General features: G+C 36.4%; 1 protein-coding gene across 1 annotated transcript in view; it reads right to left on the minus strand.

Annotated features, from left to right (window-relative positions):
- Ubxn2a (UBX domain protein 2A) overlaps positions 1-2,593 on the minus strand; it is a 15,133-nt gene extending 12,540 nt beyond the window's left edge. Inside the window, exon 1 of the mRNA XM_015479935.2 lies at positions 2,516-2,593. The gene's annotated coding sequence lies outside the window, so the exon portion shown is untranslated. The remainder of the gene's footprint in view (positions 1-2,515) is intronic.
- Positions 2,594-6,472: the final 3,879 nt, after the last annotated feature.

Raw genomic sequence — 6,472 nt, forward strand, 5'->3', positions numbered from 1 at the left:
TGCCTTTTTTTTTTTTTGAGGTGGGGGTCTTGTCACATTGCCCAGGCTAGCTAGTCTCAAAATCCTGGACTCAAGTGATCATTCTGCCTCAGACTATTGAGTAGCTGGGACACAGGCACCTGGATTCCCAATTCTTTATTTTGAAAACTAATAAATAAGGGAAAGAAACAAATAAGCATCCTGTCTGTACATTCTCAGTAACCAAAGAGTTAATGCAAGAAGCTTTCTTTATAAATAACTCCACTTAATTGAAATTGTATAGAAATAGAACACCTCCAATTTGCTACTCGTAATGTAATAATGGATCTAGACAATATCAATAACTAATGACAGCACAAAAAAGAGCTAACCAAAAATAAATGTATGCCTCAGTATATAAATTTTCACCACCATTTATAGAGAATTCTTGCCCAAAATGTGAATCTGAATCCATTCAAGCCTCTAGATCTAACTACCATATTAGAGGAAATACAGGGTATAAAGGAACATAATCAGATGATATCATGGGGATTTAATCAAATATTTAGAATGTGGGAAATTCGTAGGATAAATGATACACTTTCTTCAATATATATAGTACCAGAGAGAGTGACGTAGATTTTTAAAAAGAAATTTATCAATGTATTACAACATGTGGATCATTATGTAGGCTCTCCCCCACCCCCACCCCGTCCGAGTACCAGGGATTAAACTCAAGGGTGCTAAATCACCGAGCTTCATTCCCCAGCCTTTTTATATTTTATTTTGAAACAGGGTCTTGCTAAATTATTCAGAGCCTCCCTAAATTGCTGAGGCTGACTTTGAACTTGCAATTCTCCAGCCTCAGCCCTCACGAGCTGCTGGAATTGCAGGCTATAGATTTTATTTAATTCACCTGTCAAAAAAAAAAAAAGTTATGGAATCAGGAACATATGAATATTTGTTGTGACTGGATATTTGATGTTACTGCAGAGTAAAAATTACCTTAAAATATATATATTTGGTTAGCCATGATGGCACACACCTGTAATCCCAGTGATGCAAGAGGCTGAAACAGGAGGATCATAGGTTTAAGGCCAGTCTCAGCAGCTTAGCAAGACCCTGTCTCAAAGTAAAAAACAAAAAGACCTGGGATTTGGCAACACATGTACACATATACACATTTGGCTGGGAGTGGCGGTGCATGCCTATAATCCTAGCAATTTGGAAGGCTAAGGCAGGAGGCCAGTGGTACAGCAAATGGGTTCTCCATTATGACAACAAAATAAAAAATAAAAGTAAACACACACACACACACACACACACCCTCACTCTCTCTCTCTCTCTCTCTCTCTCTCTTACACACACACTTAATGCTGAAGCAGAAGGATTACAATTTCAAGTTTAAGGCTAGCCTGGGCAACTGTCTAGATCCTGTCTTAAAACTTAAAAAATGTAGAAAGGGTTGTGGGTGTAGCTTAGTGGCAGAGTGCCCCTGGATTCAATCCCTAGCAGCATACATATGCGCACACACACCCACACAGACTTAAAGATAAATTTGTAAAGAGTAAAACTAAAAAAGCGTAATAAGACATATGGTTTACTCATGGCTTGAAGGTAATGTGGAACAGTGAGAAATTTTAATAGTACATGGAAGTGCTATGTGAAGTCAACACAGACAACAGTTATGAACTGCCCACTGGGAAAAATCAGCTTGTTCTAGCTAATCTGGAATGTTTGGGGTAACTAAACTGAGTAAAACACAACTAGATTGATTACAGAAAGAAAGAAAAAAAAAAAAAAGACACAATAACTTTTTAACATTTTATTTATTTCTTTGAATTTTTATTTCATTTTATTAGTTTTCGGCAGACACAACATCTTTGTTTGTATGTGGTGCTGAGGATCCAACCCGGGCCAAACGCATGCCAGGCGAGCTTGCTACCACTTGAGCCACATCCCCAACCCCACTTTTTAACATTTTAAAGTTGAACTTTAAGGATAGCAAACTGAGTATAGACTGGGCAATTTATCAACACCCTGTCTCAAAAAATTAATTTATTTATTTATTAAAATTAAAAGGGGGGCTGGGGATGTGGCTCAAGCGGTAGCGCGCTCACCTGGCATGCGTGCGGCCAGGGTTCGATCCTCAGCACCTCATACAAACAAAGATGTTGTATCCGCCGAGAACTAAAAAATAAATAAAAAAATAAAATTAAAAGGGTTGGGGAAGTAGTTCAATGGTAGAGCACTTGCCTAGTATGCATGAGGTCTTACATTCAACCCCTGGTACAAAAAACAAACCAAACCAAACCAAAACTAAAATAACTAAAAAGGGAGCTGGGGATGTGGCTCAAGCGGTAGCGCGCTCGCCTGGCATGCATGCAGCCCGGGTTTGATCCTCAGCACCACATACAAACAAAGATGTTGTGTCCGCCAAAAGCTAAAAAATAGATATTTAAAAAAAAATTCTCTCTCTCAAAAAAAAAAATTAAAAATAAAATAAAATAACTAAAAAGTTTTGGAGTGCAGCCCAGCTGGACACTGTGGTACATACCTGTAATTCCAGCAACTGGGGAGGCTGAGGCAGGAGTATCACAAATTCAAGGCTGGCCTTGGCAATTTAACAAGATCCTATTTCAAAATAAAAATAAAAAAAGAATTGGAGATATAGACAGTTGTAGAGGGCCTGGGGATTAAACCCTCAGTACCAGGGGAAAAAAAAAAACATAAAAATGCCAAGTTTTAAGCATATTTAAGAAGAATGCAGATCTGCTCATTAATAGTCACTGAAAAATCCATCAGATTCCACTCAAACCAGTTCCAGAAAGTAGGCACAGAAACATTCTATGACTCTCATTCCAAATCTTCAAAATATCTGGAGGTGATTTTAATCTGAGCCATTGAAAAGCAAGCTGAGGATTTCCTCCAGATATAATCTGTCTGGATAAGTCCTGACCTCTGCTTCTAGCTTCCTGTGGCTAATGGAGCTGGGCCTGTAACAAGAGCCCATTTGGCAGAAGCAATGATTCACATTTAGCCCCTGTTTTGCTGGTACAAGCTGCTCCTTATACCCTAGTTGTTACAGAGTAAAATTTGTTATTAACTAGGACATGAAAGAGGAATAGAATCTTGACAAAATTTAGATCTGGGAAGAAATAATGGTAATAAAAGGCATTCAAGATAGAGGAAGGGGAGGTGTAGCTCAATGGTTGAGCACTTGCTAGCATGCATGAGGTCCCAGGTATGATCCTCAGCACCTTAAAAAAAAAAGACTTTTCAAGCAATTAAAGTATGATAGGGAAGTATGCTCTTGAAAGTACACTATCTAGGGCTGGGGATGTGGCTCAAGTGGTAGCGCGCTCGCCTGGCATGCGTGCGGCCCGGGTTCGATCCTCAGCACCACATACAAACAAAGACGTTATGTCCGCTGAAAGTACACTATCTAATCCCAGCAACTCCAGTGGCTAAAGCAAGAGGATCACAAGTTCAAGGCCAGCCTCAGCAACAGCAAGACTCTCAGCAACTCAGGGAGACCCTATATCACAATAAAAAATAAAAAGGGGTGGGGATGTATCTCAGTGGTAAAGTACCTGTGGGTTCAATTCCCAATAACCCCAGAAAAATATCCTTTTATTTTCATTATGAATTAATATAAACTAAGTTTCTTATCCTTTTTAAGAGAAAATTATAATTCTAAAAATCAAGGAAAATGTGAAAGGAAGGAAAAAGGAGGCTTTGTAATGGGTCAGAGAGTGAGTTTTGGAGAACATAAGGTGGGGGACAGCACCAACAATGTTTCCAACAATGGTGACTGAACTTCACACTCTACCTTTTAGCTAGAGGTTAAAGCGGGAGTCAATAAAGCAACATCATCCACGGTGAGCACCAACAATTACGGCAAATTGGATGCCCCTATTATCTCAAGTGGGTAATTTTTGTTTCTGAAGACTTCTTAATTTTTTCTGTACTGCTCTTCAAGTATATTACTCAGACTTAATAAAATAAAGACTATTTCAAAGAATCTTAGTTAATATTTATAAAATATAAGGCAGTGAATTACACATTAGATTTACAATGTACTGAATCAGATAAGTGGAAATATATTTTTATAATATCAAAATATAACATCTTAAAGGGATTGTTGGGTTTTTAAAATTTTTTTTAACTTTATTTATTTATTTTTATGGTGCTGAGGATGGAACCCAGTGCTTCACACATGGTAGGCAAGTGCTCTACTACAGCCCCAGCCTCTAACAGTGCTTTTAAAATGCAGTCATTAAAGATAATGGTTAGATATGAGTAGAACACTATAAATATTTTTGAGTCTGCAAGTGCTTATTACATTTATTCAATAAATAAAAGTATACTTTCCCCCTGGTCAAGAATGAATGATAATGCACATTTTTACTTATTGGTAAAAACTAAACTAAAAAACAACAACAACAACAACAACAAAAAAACAACTAAACTAAAACCATTAAAGGGTGTAAGAACAACAAGAGAGCTAAAATGTTTATCTATCCCAACAGCAATATAAAAGGCAATGTCCAAAATTAGTAACTCAAAAAAAAATACACACTGTTAAGAAGTATAATTGTGAATAAAAAACACCTGAGTTCAAAGTTGTTTGTAGAGAAAGGGAATGAGAATATTTTTCAATTTTAAGACTTCTAACACCATCTGTCTTTTAAATTATGTAAAAATTATTTTTTTTAATATTTAATTTTTTTTAGTTTTCGGTGGACACAACATCTTTTATTTTTTATGTGGTGCTGAGGATCGAACCCAGTGCCCTGTGCATGCCAGGCGAGCTGAGCCACATCCCCAGCCCCCTTTAAAAATTATTTTGATTAAAATTTTTTTCAACTAGTTTAAAAATATATTCAGACTTAATCAGATTTTCATGACCATTATTGTTTAAAAATGTCTAGGACTTGGGGAATAACTTTGGGATAGGGTGTTTAGCATTAGCAAGACCCCTAGCACCACAAAAATATAAATAATAATATTTGTATTTCAAATACAAAGAATAGGGGGCTGGGGATATAGCTCAGCTGGTAGAGAGCTTACCTTACATGCACAAGGCCCTGGCTTCTATCCCTAGCACCTCAAAAAAAAAAAAAAAAAAAAAAAAAAAAAATCACAACAACAAATACAAAGAACAGGGAAAGATAAATGACAACACCGACAATTCAGATGTTTACATTCTTATTTACTTCTTTTTGTGTAGTAAATAAAGCATTATAGATACAGTTGTGCCAAGCCCTGGGGATACAAAGTGAACAAAATAGAAAAAAAATCCAGCACTTATGGACATTATGTTCTTGTGGGATCTCTACTTTCCCCTTGACATTTCTCCAATATTATTTATTTAGGTACTAGGGACTGAACCAAGGGGTACTAAACCACTGAGTCACATCCCCAGCCCTTTTTTATTTTGAGACAGGGTCCTGCAGCTCAGGGATGATCCTCTTGTTTTAGCCTTCCAAGTCACTGGGATTACAGGTGTGAACCACCACGCCTGGCTTTAACTAATTCAAAATAATTTATAATTAATAATAATACATTGTATATTTTAAATAAGCTAAAATAATTGAATTTTAAATGTTCTTAGCATAAAGAAATGATAATCATTTGGACATGTTGGATGTTAATTAGCTTGATTTGATTATTCCACAATGTATACATGTATCAAAACATCACACTGTATCCCATAAATAGAATACAACTTAGAAACATTTTCTTTAAATATGATTTTTTTTGTCTCATAAACATAGCAAGTTCACTACACTTTTTTGTGCACGGTATAACCATCCTTCAAGGCATTCAAGATATCCTCTTCTAGAAAAAAACCATTAATGGGAGAATTATATACTCCCAAGGACCAAAGAGATGGTGACAACACTAATTTAGATGAGAAAATCATACAGGGGAGGCATAATTTAGGTGGATATTGGCAAGGTTACTGAGTCAGTCAACCCTTTTTTTTTTAAATATTTATTCTTAAGTTTTAGGTGGACACTATATCTTATTTTACACTTATGTGGTGCTGAGGATTGAACCCAGTGCCTCGTGAATGCTAAGTGAGCACTCTACCACTGAGCCACAGCCCCAGTCCATCAGTCAACCCTTTGACACCAACATATTTTCATGGAAGGGCTCTGTACCTGGAATATAAATCTACCTTGCAAAAGGTTTCTTTTAGAAAACATTTTATGATTCCTCCAACAATCCTTCAAGTCCTAGCTCAAGATCCATTTTCACTGAAAGGTGAAATATTAAACCTTTATTAAGGGGCTGGGTTGTGGCTCAGGGGTAGAGCGCTCGCCTAGCACGTGAGAGGTGCTGGGTTTGATCCTCAGCACCACATAAAAATAAATAAATAAAAATAAAGGTTAAAAAAAAACCCTATTCCCTAGCACATTGCTAATAATTTTCATAAGCCTCTAATAAATTGTTTTATTTATACTATAACAGTAGAAAATAATGAAAGTAGAATTTTGAGATTGTA

The sequence above is a fragment of the Marmota marmota genome, unplaced genomic scaffold, assembly GCF_001458135.2.
Source record: "Marmota marmota marmota unplaced genomic scaffold, marMar, whole genome shotgun sequence".
Lineage (NCBI taxonomy): Eukaryota > Metazoa > Chordata > Mammalia > Rodentia > Sciuridae > Marmota > Marmota marmota.